This window comes from Astyanax mexicanus, chromosome 1 (assembly GCF_023375975.1).
Source record: "Astyanax mexicanus isolate ESR-SI-001 chromosome 1, AstMex3_surface, whole genome shotgun sequence".
NCBI lineage: Eukaryota > Metazoa > Chordata > Actinopteri > Characiformes > Acestrorhamphidae > Astyanax > Astyanax mexicanus.
The window spans coordinates 28,318,035-28,330,912 of record NC_064408.1 but is presented as its reverse complement, the minus strand read 5'-3'; the positions used below and the strand labels follow the sequence as shown (position 1 = coordinate 28,330,912).

General features: G+C 38.6%; 1 long non-coding RNA gene across 1 annotated transcript in view; it reads right to left on the bottom strand.

Moving 5' to 3' along the window:
• LOC111194589 (uncharacterized) overlaps positions 1-6,081 on the bottom strand; it is a 72,528-nt gene extending 66,447 nt beyond the window's left edge. The window contains exon 1 of the long non-coding RNA XR_002651187.2: positions 4,489-6,081. This is a non-coding gene — a long non-coding RNA (uncharacterized LOC111194589). The remainder of the gene's footprint in view (positions 1-4,488) is intronic.
• Positions 6,082-12,878: the final 6,797 nt, after the last annotated feature.

The window sequence follows — 12,878 nt, the reverse complement described above, 5'->3', positions numbered from 1 at the left end:
TTGCTCCACAGCATGGAGCTGCTGTTACTGTAGCTAAATAAAAATGAAAATGGCCTAATGAGTTCTTCCAGCTCATACACTATTCATTATTAGACATTACTTGTAAATCATTAACAGCACCATGCAAGCATCATTATTACACAATACCTTGCACCCCATCTACTTAAAAACACTACTAAATGTTGTATTTGATTGTAAGCCTCTGTCTTTGCTCTATCTGTTTACGTGTCTGTAAACAATTGAAGGTAGGCAAAACTGATCAAAGTTAAACAACTGAAAACAGGACAATGAGGGTTTAAGTATAAGTTACAGCTACATTAGGTAGACTAAAATAGAGAGAACAGTATCTGCCATTGCTTCACAGGGCTCTGAATGCACAAGAATCTATCTCTATGTAACCTATGTAATCTATATGTATATGTAATGCTAGTAAAGCATGCAGGATAGTGTAACAACACAGTTCTTTCACAGTTTGTTACAGCTGTGTATCTTCAGTTGTCTGGAAATGTATGTGGACTGCGCAACATTTTGTGTTTGCTTAAATCACAATTCGCATTTCCTGACTGCAGGGGGGAGTCCAGAAGCTAGAAATGCCAATTTGTACATTATCCTAATTTAAGGGACTGAATTATGCTTATGGTTAACAGAGTCCTTTAAGAAAGATGAGCCACCATTCAGTGAAATCTAAATAAACATAATGTAACTATTTGTGCAAGCAAAATAGTGATACTTTAACACACAAAACATTTTTTGCATGTAAGCAAGAAATTCCTTTTTGAAAAGCATTCTCCGGCAACCTCTCTTGCAATATATAACACTTGGCTGAGAGCATCTACCTACCTGTCCAGCAATAAGACTGACAAAAATAAAATCTCACAACTCAATCAGTAGTGCTGCTAGATATAATTACAGGCTTGGTTGTCACTGGGAGCAGGCCACCCAAAGGGGTTCTACTATCTAGTCAGCAGAGCTTTGCTGATGCTAAATACCAGCCGTGTCTGCAGGTTGCAAGACTAATAAATAAAACACAAGAACACAACAAAGCTACTCCTTTCCAGATGATTTGGTTTTGTGGAGGAGGAAAAGCAACTCGGAATGCTAAAGCAGAGAGCTCTGCACAGGTGCAACGGCATGCGGATTAACAAACAAGCCATCCCTAGAGAGCACAAGTCGTCTCAGGTTTGTTGATGTTTCAATGTTTACTCATGCCTTGATCTTTTCGGCTGGTGCCTGTCTGTCACCGCAAAAGGCTGTCATTACAGAAAGTGGAGGAGTTGTACTTGTCCTAGCCCAATTTCCTGCCTCAGTGTATTAACATCAAGCACCTATAAAAGCTGCCTAGATTACAAATGTGGATCCAGAGGAGCAGCATCTTTGTCAAAGCATGCTTGCCTTAACTGGACAGCACCTGACATGTGACATATAAACTAGAATGATGAGTGAGTCAGTCCAGACGGTTGCTGCCTGCACTGCTAAAGGACTAAACCTATGATGGTGTGTTGTTACCAGTAAATGACTACTGCCCTCACTTAAAAGCACAGGACCTCAAAGACTAGATTAGCAGATCCTTTGATTATATGAATACGGATTGAGCTGCACAAAAAAACACTAGCCTCAATAGCCTCACAATATAACAAACTATTATTGTACAAATGTGTGTACACTTTTTTCTGGCCAGTAAACCAAAAGGTTGGGAAATAAATATAAACTAATTCCTCAATTGAAAATAAAATCTTACTGTATCAGCACTAATGTTTATATAATTGTCATCTTAGCAAATGCCTTTTTTTTATATAACTTAAAGCACATACAACCACATTAATTTTGAGGTGTCCAAAATTACTACTATTACTAATATTTAGATGCAGTATATGACCTCAAATAATATTTAAGGTACAATACTCTAAATAGCTCTAAAACTCTAAAAGGGATGAACAGTATATGATTTTTTCTGCAATACATTCAATGAAACTCAGTCCAATGTCAGATTCATATTTAATCTTCTTACAAGCATCGTTTATTATGCCTTTCATATCAGCCATACTCAGATACATATACAACCGTCAAGTCATTTGACAGTTCCCTTTAGGAAAGAAGGGATACGTTGTTCTCCCTAATAAAGCTCCCTTTTGTTCTTTTATGATTTCAGAGAAAAATGTCAGCCAAGGGATGGAATTGAAGGAGACTTCAAGAGAACAGTTCAAAGCCACATCATCCCCAGTGCCAGTGACCGTCAGTGTAACAAGATAGGGCATATTTTATAAGTTCATTGTTATTGTGAGCTAAAAAAACAACTGCAGGCCAGTTCAAGTAAGAAACCAAAAGAACAGGCCTAGCATTTTAGAAACAGTAACAGCATCATATCATGTTTCAGAAATGACATTGAATTTCTAGATTGAATTCAAAATAAACATATATCACTTACTCCTGTTCTACATGTGCAAAATAAAACTAAGCACATTTAATGTACCAAGGTGATCATGTATCAGATGTATCAGCATATTTGCTATAATGACCTTATCAGAGAGTATATCAAAGAGTATGCTTAGATCTTATTTCTTAACGCATTTCGCTAAATGGCAATGTAAATGAGATGTCAACTGTCTGGCAGCCTTGTTCAGAGCAAGTTTCAGGAGTGACTAAGGCAAGCAACATCTCCTCTCAATCAAACAAGAAGTACTCTCCTCAAATATACATAAACACTTAATGGTAAAACTCTCCCAAGTAAGGCTACAAGTATTAGTACATACTTCCACATTTCTAAACAAGTCTCAAAGGTAAAATCACCAATAAAATGTTGGTGCATTAAAGGGATTAGGTTTTGCTTCCATGAAAACAAGTGAAAAGTTGTGTGCATCGATTACTTTCATACTGAGAGCCAACTTGATTGCTTAAACGGTCTCTCAACCATGTAAATGAAAATCTGAGTAAACCCATACTGATTATTTTTGTATGACAAACACTGACAAGTGTGTTTTTTATTTTAAAAAGCTGCAAACAATAAGCTTGAATGGTTGGAGGTCATAAAATGTGTACAGGAATTTAAAATGTATGTATAGTTTTGTGTATAATGGAGTTATAAACATGTTTCAGATAGGAGACCGCCAATGACATGTTAGTACATTAATGTATATTAATGTGCCTCCATGAAAACAACTGAAGTGACCCAATTATCAATTCATCTTGACTTAAAACCCAGCCTGATCGATAAAAAGGCATCTCAAGCATTGAAATAAACAATTTGAGTATGTCTATATTGATTTTCCCCTACGCAAGAAAACTGTGCTGCCTGGCACATTTGTGATGGCAACATTGTGGGTTAAAATAACTGTCTCAATCTCTAATTACAGACCCAACATACTGTGACAAATATCCAATAACTGCCAGCATCACTGCATGCAGTTTGCACAATTGAATGTTGTCATGTAATGTAGAGTATTGCATGTAGTTCAAACAAATTAACTGTAGTTTAACTTATACAGGCTGTTTAGATTTTTGCAAGTAGTTACAGCTTAGGTTACTGCTTGCTATTTGGACAATATAATGTAGTATTTAATTTAAAGTACTATTGCATGTACTTTTTTGCATGTAGTCACATAATATGGCCTATTACATGAAGTTTAGACAATTTGCATGTAGTTTAACCTAGCATGTCATTTAGCTTATTGCATGTCATGTAATTCAGACTATTGCATGCAGGTTGTACTGTTGCATATAGTCTAGATTACTGCATGTAGTTGTGTCCTTTAGACTAGCGCATTTAGTCATGTAGTAAAGATGTAGTTATTTTGTTTTACTATTGCAATACTGTGTAGTAATGAAATTTAGTCTGTTGCATGCAGTCATGTAACAGCTATGTAATTTAGAATACTGCATTAAGCTAGTTTTGACTATTGTATGTGGGCATGTTGTTTATAGTACTGCATGTAGTTTAAACTTTTTGCTTGTAGGGTAGGTATTCTGTATTCTTAATGACAGTGCAGCAGCCCTTAGCCTTCACACAGTGGTGCTCCCACCTTGTGGGGAGAGTTAGTTGCTGTGCTTGAAATGTGAAGTGTACACGCAGCGTCCGTCCACAGCACAACCGCAGTCATCACGCTGGATCAACACATATTATAGGATGCATGCACACATGTTCATTTCTGAATGAACATGAGTGAGCCAGAGTGAGCTCTACGTGTATTTAAGTGTAAAACTGCCATGCTGTCATTATAGTTAAGTAGCATCTTCATCAGCTTTTCGCGTGTGTGTCTGTATGATTCTCCGTGTGTGTGATTTGGTGTGTGGGTCTGTCTGTGTGGTACCAATCAGGATTAAAAGCACTGCAGCAGTCAAAATGGGAAATCTGTCACCCTACATACACATTTACGAACTGGGCACACAGAGCTAGTTGGCTGGCAAAACAGAAGAGGTAAAAGTGAAACAGTGTAATAGAGGCTAGTTTGCTATTTAGCCAATATGTTAAATAGGTTAACTAACGTTACTTACCCTCTGAAATGAATGCACACAGCAGCAGCACCAGCAGAGTTCCCAAGCAGGAGCGTGCAAATGACATCGTAAGTCCCCCAGTAGTTAAATCCCGTTTTCGAAACAGCTAATAGTGAGCAGCTCCACAACACTGTTTTATCCGGCGATCCAGCGGGAATAGCAGCAGTGTCTTCAGTCTCGTGGTGGATTCAGAGCAACACAAATCACCTCAACACAACATTACAGTCGGGGGAACTTCGCCGGCGGCTTTCGCGTTCATTACGAGGATAGCTGGCTATAGCAATCCGGCGAGAGGCGACCGGGACAAAGAGGCCGGCTGCCAAATATCCTCCTCCCACGAGCAGAGAGCGTGCCTACAGGGGAGAAAAGTTACAGGCACCGACGAGCACTCGATACCCACGCGTCTCCTAACCATGTGCCCGCTTCACATAATCCACACATCGCTGGATATGCCCGTCTTCACCCGGCCAGCGACAGAAACGAGAGAAGCAGCGAACTCGTACGCTGTAAAGCAAGGCTACGAGTCCGTCCGCGAGCCAAAAAAAACCGTTACAGCCACCAAACAATTCAAAAATCAACAATGCGCGTGTTTCGGTCGCGCGCGTACCGGTAGGTGCTTTCCCGCGCAGCAGCCCTGAGGTAAACGAAGCTAGCGCTAGTAAGTTAGCTACGATAACCTAACGTTAGGTTAGCTAACTAACCTATCGTAATGGTGTTGTTTTATTTTTTTGAGCAGCCAGGCTCAGAAAACCTCTATAACGCCACCGAGCCAAGTCGTACAAAGTGGTCACGAAAAACACAGCAAATTGTCATCATTTTTGTGAGAAAAGCCAAGGTGAAAAAATGTCCAAACAAAGAGAGAAACTAATTAGTTACAGCTAGTCAGGTTACAGTCCGTGTAAAGTTGGCCAAAAATCCAGGAGCGTAGACACTGTAGAAACACAAACGCCGCTTTACACGAATTTAAAGCAGAAATATCCTATAGAATTTGAGATGGCTAGGTTAGTTAGCTAGTAACTAGCTAGTTTACCAAGCTAACTAGCTAGCTAACCCACCAGAATAACCCAACTAACCAGTGTTAGCTAGCTAGGTTATAGTTAGGTTAGTTAACCTAGCTTAACTAGCTAGCTGTCAGCTTTTTCCCCTCAGCAGGCTTCACAGAGCGTCAAGACTCAAACGAAGCAAACATCCTCTTCATCATGTGTAAAGTCCACTTTTTTCAGGAAATGTGGAGACCTATTAAGAAAGCTGTTGTTATGCCGAACTGTTCCAGACAGGGAGGCGGAGAAAAAGCAGCAGCAGTTGGGCTGTACTGTGTTGTGTGAGTGTTGGTTAGAAAGAGAGGTGAAAAAAGCAGCACTTTCCAGCGCTTTGGAACCGAGCTCTCCAAAATGAAAACGAAAAACCGCTGTTGTTTTAAAAGCCTCCGTCTTCCCACATCCGCTCTTCTGCCAGAGCTGAGAGTGTCTGTCTGCCCAGGCTGAACAGGGTGACTCCTGAACGTTCCTCCCCGGTCCTCCGAGTCCTGGCTGAAGACCCCTCTGCTCTCCACACACACAGACAGACCTCCTCCTCAGAGAGGCAGAGAGAGAGCGCGCGCGTGAGAAAGAGAGACCGAGATTCGGTCACGTGACCCGAACGACTCGAATCAGTCGCAGCCCGACGTGCGTCCACTCACTCGCACTCATCGTTCATTCAAGAGAGAAACAAAAAAAGGGAAAAAAAAGTTTATTTCCTGGCGTTTTTGTGGCATTTATCACGTCTTTAATTTCGGCGAATTTGAACGCCCACGCGTGGATTATGGCGTTCATTACGCCCACAACGCGAGAGCCAGACCCCCTGCAGTTTCCTAACACTGATACAGAAGCTGCTTTTATAGAAGCTTAGATATTAAAATAGATTATTCTATTAAAGAAGATTTTCATCAGTACAGAATTCTTTTAGTCTAATCTTAGTCAAAAACTCATGATGTATAGTACCACTCAAAAGTTTTGACACACCTTCTCACATTCAACGTTTTTCTTAATTTCATTATTTAATTTAGGCTACTTTCATCATTGCAAAATAATATTTTATAAAGACGTCATCAAAATTAAGAGACACATATGGAATTACATAATAAGCAAGTAAGAAAGTGTTTGTCCTTCACAATCCCCTGACCTAACCCCAACTGAGATGGGTGTTTTGGGTTTAAGCCAAAAAAATATGTTTTTTATTTTACGCATTTTTAAATTTTGTTATTGCTTCTTCAAAAAAATCTTAGCCCGCTGGACAGATTTGTATGCTTAATATAAGCATATACATCTCAATTTACATAAATGTTGTCTAGTTTTTGTCAATGTTCAGCATTATTTATCATGCTTGGTAACAAATTTCTCAACTTACTATCTCTTAACAAACTGTCTGTTTTCGAGCTAAAAAGGCTTGTATAGTAATGCTAGCTGAGGTAATGTAGCCTTAGCTTTTGTTTGTCTTTTATGAAATGTAGTAATGTCAAAATATTGGATCTGCATAAACCAATGCAAGACCAGTGTAGTTGCGGTTAAATTTCATACAATACAAAATTTATGTAGCAGAAACAATGGAGGGGGGTAATAATCCTCAAAATGATAGTTTGAATAATTATTCTTGTAAAAAAGTATAAAAGAGTTCTATAAAAAGTGTTCATATTTTACATTTTTCAGTTCATTAAAGCATTTGAAAAAATCAAATATTTTATAAAAATGCCCTAACTACAGGCTTAAATGTGAGCCCAGGTCTAACTAAAACTTGATCCACATCTCCACAACGTTTTTGTGTTTTTGACTTAATGTAAATCTGGTAGTTGTTCTTCACATTGTGTCAAAATCTCATAAAAAATTCTAAAAATACATGGAATATTGTTTTTAGCACATTTTCATTGGAAGTTAAGAAGGTTTCTTCTATTTTTATTTGGGAGATGCAGCAGAATAATATTTGCTGATAATATTTTCTTTCTGCTCTTGAGTCTGAGGTAAAAAGATTCAGCTCTTGATTTTGTGTTGTTTTTTTCCACTAAACAAGAAATGGGAGGACTTCAGAGATCTTACTCGTTTTATTATATATTGCAGAGGTCACCAACTGGCGGACCGCGGTCCGTGTCCGGACCCAGACGTTGTCCGATCCGGACCCAAACCGAAACTAGAGAGAAGGATTTAATTCTGACCGTATTCATTTAAAGCGGCGGAACGTTTATTGTCTTTATGGTTTACGTGCAGCGCAGTAAGCACACAGACCAATCGCATGTGCTGTAAAATCACCAAACGCCCTCATCTGCTGTGCAGATGCGAGCGCGAGGAGCCGCGCGGAGCCACGCGGGCATTGAGACAGGCGGTGAGAAGTCGGAGAATAAAGCGAGAAAAGCTAATACAGATGGTGCGCACCAGAAAAATAAATAAAAATACTACCTTAATAAAAACATATTAACAGTAATGTAACCTAGCGGTGTTACTTGGAGGAATTAAAAAGAAACAACCGAGACAACAGTGCAAAATATTCCACTTTACTCCACCTGATCAGAACTCAGCAAGAAAAAAAAACCCTCCCTCCCTCGCTCGCAGACGCGCTCTCTTTAATCCCAAAACAACCCTACCTCAAAACTAAGGCTACCCCCACGGGACAAAAAGCATTGGCAACTTCCCACATTAGTTTTACACACTACATAATAAAGTCTGATACAGTAATAATATTAAATAAAATAAAACTGCTGTTTTTTTTTTAAAAAAGCTGATATTTTGGTCAAGTTCAACAAACATTTCTCCACACATTGTATGATTTGTCATTCATGTAATAATCATGACAGGCAGGCGCAAATCTAATATAAATAAAATTAAATAGAATAAATAAAGCATTTTGAAACAAAGCTAACATACAGATTCACATTAATAGACTCGATAAGTTCATTTATTTAATGATAGGTTCATAATGTAATTTATTTAAATTTTAAAACAATACATATTGTTGAAATATACTAGTATGTGTATTTTGTTTTGTCTTTCAGTATACAGTATATAATACTGTATATAATACAGTATATAATACTGAATCATAACACTAAAAGTTAAAAATAGCGACGGTCCGGACCTTGGCCTGGCAAAATTTTCTCTAACTGGACCATAGTGAATTCTAGTTGAATACCCCTGATATATTGTATTCCTTGCAATATAATCGGTAATTGGTCCAGCTTGGGTATATCAAATTGAGAGGCTCATACTGAGCAATAGAACAGAATATTCTGTATTCTTACTCTCCTACTGTTACGTACAATATATCAGGTTTCCTATTCTTAGATCTAAGGGTGCTTTTGCTGTAAAATGAAAAAGATCCACTGCTGAAAATCCACGACTTAACAGAGTGCTTTCGCTGCCGCTTCAGACGTGCCATGGCCTAAGGTCTCACACCACAGTGACATCTCCTGGCGGGCTTCTCTGAGGTCATTTCCAACATGAAGAGAGCATAGCACAACATAGCAGATAGCAGAAGATTTATTTCTATTATCATATGCAAAATTAAGCAGTACACAAACCCTACAAATAGTAACTATAGTAAAGACATAAAACAAAATTCATAATCTGCAACAAATGACAAACTTCACCCACCCATCATGCAAGTGTTTGCTATATAGACTGCTGACTAGATACTCACCACTGTCTCAGTTGACGTTAGTAGTGAAATGTTATCAAATGCATCTTTTAAAACATATTTACTTCCTGCAAATGAAATACACTTTTCAGCATGAGTTTTGTTCCTCTCATTATTTTAAGATAAATGGATGATAGATACCTAAATGAACAGAAGACCTTGATGAAGCCAAAAACAGAGTGATACATATCTTTATTTTTAATGCAGTTCTTTTACTCCATTATATTATATGTGACCCATTTCTTTTGAAGCAGTTGTGTTCAGTTTCCAAAAGACGTTTTACCAAAAAAGAGCTTTATCAAATTTCTTGTAGACACATTGATCACCCACAGACCTTTGCAACTTTCCTTTCTTTAGGTTTTTTAAAACTAATGTTTCTGCAGAGCAGATGGCTCTGTTTGAAGTGAGAGAGGACGTAGAGGCATATTGCTTACTCATATAAGCAGTCTTTCTAATTACCGCGGTCCCCTAACACACAAGTTACCTCTTTCAGGTAATGGCCTCATGTCTTGTTTTGCAATGACTCATATTGATCCATGTCCTGAATGATAACTTTATTAGGCCTTCGCTCTTCCTCCCTAGCATTTTAGGCATTGAGTTACAGCACTGTGGAAATACAGTAGCATCTCTTAAATGCTTATCTTAACTGAGTCTGTACATGCAGTAAATGTCAAGTGACAACAAGGACGCAAGCAGCAAGAGTTCGACCCGGTTCATTCAAGGTAAGGCAGGTAAAAAATTGTCTCTTGTGGTTTGCCACCATAATCAAAATGGAGGAGTGGACTCCCTGAGCCACTGTAAGTGTCACATTATAGTGATATAGATTTAATGAAGCAAGGAAAATGGTGCAGTGCTGTTTGCCTATTAGTTCCCAACAGCACTTTCCATGTCAGAAGTTTTCGTTACAGCTTCCGCAACTTACAGAGCCTGCAGGCCTTGTATAAAATCCTGAGGGTGTTAACCAATAGCCTTTAAAGACCTAGGTCTAGAAAAAAAGAACAAAACTCACTCTTCTACTGTCAGTTACTATCAGTCTATCACAAGTCAGGAGACTTGTTTCCTCTTCCGGCAGTGTGAACAATCCTCTTTATGTATGTTTACAGTCCGTATCTCTATTTCTAGGTTTGTTATCTTGTTCTCGACTAAACTGCGACACGTGAAGCGGCAGCGCAGCGAAATAAGACTGATCTCTTTAGAAGTGTGAATTATTGAAGCGTCCAGCCGAGACGCAACACACATACACAGCAGCTGGAATATACAGGAACACACCCACATGCCTTGTAAACATCACTTGAGTGCTTGAGCGTTTACAGATCCAGAATTACAAATGCTATGTCTTTGGATTACTGTTCTTAGTAATGTGCTGGCTGTGGTGATGAAGCCTGTTCCATAAATCCATAGCCTGAAAAGGAGGCAACATTTGATTTGTGTTTAATGATAAACTCGTTATTCACTTTATATTCAATTGTACTTTAAGCCATATAAAATTGTACTCTGTGTACACTGATGGTAGAGTCTGACCACTGCACAAAGCCTTCTCCAGCACATCCCAATGATTCTCAATGAGGTTAAGGTCTAAACAATCCATGTGTGAAAATGATGATCTCATGCTCCCTGAATCACTCTCTCACAATTCCAGCCCCATGAATCCTGGAATCTTGGAATATGTCCGTACCATCAAGGAAGAAAAAAATCCTTAATGGAATAACCTGGTCTATATTTAGTATATTCAGGTAGTCAGCTGACCTCATTCTTTCAGCAAATCTGTTACTGAACCTAGACCTGACCAACTGCAGCAACACCACATCATTTGCTTTTTTTGGCCAGGCACTGTATGAATGGGTGATATGAAAAAATATATTTGATCACAATACACTGACATACCAAAAGTCCTGGGATAGCAGTATGCATATTGTCATATCATGTCAAAGCAACGTGGGTGCCAGATGTATGGCACCTTCCATTTCACAGTGTAATGTGAATACTTTATAGAAGGCATTACTGCACTTAGTGGACAGTGCAGTGGGTGGTAATGATCGTTACTTGTGGCATCTGGCTAGAATTGAAGGCAGGGCTTTCCCAAGTTTATGGAGCAGTTTGAAAAGAGCACATGAATTGACATGAACATTATTTCACTCTCTGTTCTTTTCCACCTTTAGCATTAGCCTGGCATGTTGGCACAAACAAGAGTACATAATGACATAAATTTTCATGTAAATTTAAATGTATATTGTTTTTTAAACTAGAATTGTAATTTTTTATTTGATAATGACAGGGGTTTTTAAATTATTCAGAGCATACTTGTCAAGGACATATACCTTATTTATCTGATTTCCAATTTATGTTATATTATTGAAACATATGGCAGCTTTGCAAAGAGATTCTGTTATATGATGTGTTATCTCTTGGTTTACTGGTAGCTTCTGAGCACATCTTACGCAAATTAGTTAAACCATTTACACCTGATCACTTTATGCATCTCATAAATTATAACTGGATAAAGCCAAGTCACATTATCATGCAAGTGTAAACATACTCATGACACATTAAAAACAGATACAAATCCCATCACTTCAAGCCACTTCAGGAGGTGGTATGAAACACATTTGAGCCAAATGTTATAGATGTGTAAACACACACATCCGTGTCTCCAAGACACATTCAACTACTAAAATCCATCCCACTAGTATCAGAGTTGCATTGTTTAAAGGGCAGGGGTGAAAAATAAACAACTAGAGCTCTACCAGCTTTTAAAAAACTACGCTTCACCATGAGAGAAGCAACTAACTGGGCACTTAATCATCAGCTTTGACAGAGTCAAGGGCCTTTTCTATTTGAAGGGCAGAAGGACACCCATATATGGGCACTCATTAACACACAGAATCAAATTATTCATAATCTACAGGGCACATCATCACAATTTTTTGCAAGAATGTGCACCCTAACGTTCACTTGATTTTGGCAGGGAGAAGGCAGCCAATGAGGGCACTTTGTCTCTTTTTTTGCCACTCTAGAGGGCACTTGCACTTGCTATGCTTTTTTAACCATGAATCTGCCAGAGTCTCCCAGTATAAACAAAACACCAGTAATAATAGCTGTGCATTAAGAGAATTTGCACATTTTATACTACACATGAACTGGATTTCAGTACGACTAGGTAATATTATCAGAACACAACCCAAATACTAGTCACATAAAGATGTAAACAGGGTTAAGAATTCCATTATGAAATCCATGAATTGCTTGAGGCTTAGATTCCAGCTGTTACTGTGCTGATTACACTTTTTGTTTTGGATTTTCCGGTCTCTATCTCTGTTCCTACATCTGTCTGAGATTAAATTCCTTTTTTGTAGCCTAGAGTGTGAATAATTAGAGAGCGAACTGTGAAAACTAGTAATTACCTGAACAGATGTGTACCAAATTCGATGAGTGGTCCATCCTTCATGTGTCAGAGTTGTCCAATTCACTTCCTGGAGCATCATTATCCAGGTTGTTGACTTCCTTCCCCAAACAGACCTTTTCTCCGTACTCAAAAGGCTGTAGTCAGTGTCCATGTAGACCAGAATGTACGCATTCTTCACCTCTGAGCTTTGATTGCCATGACAAACAGCGCTCCACTTTTATGAGTCATTGCATTGGACGGCTGCTTCTAGAATCTCTTGGCTGCTGCTGTAGATGTTGCTATAACATTGTCTTCAAGAGGAATGATTCTTTGAGACATGCATCTCTGC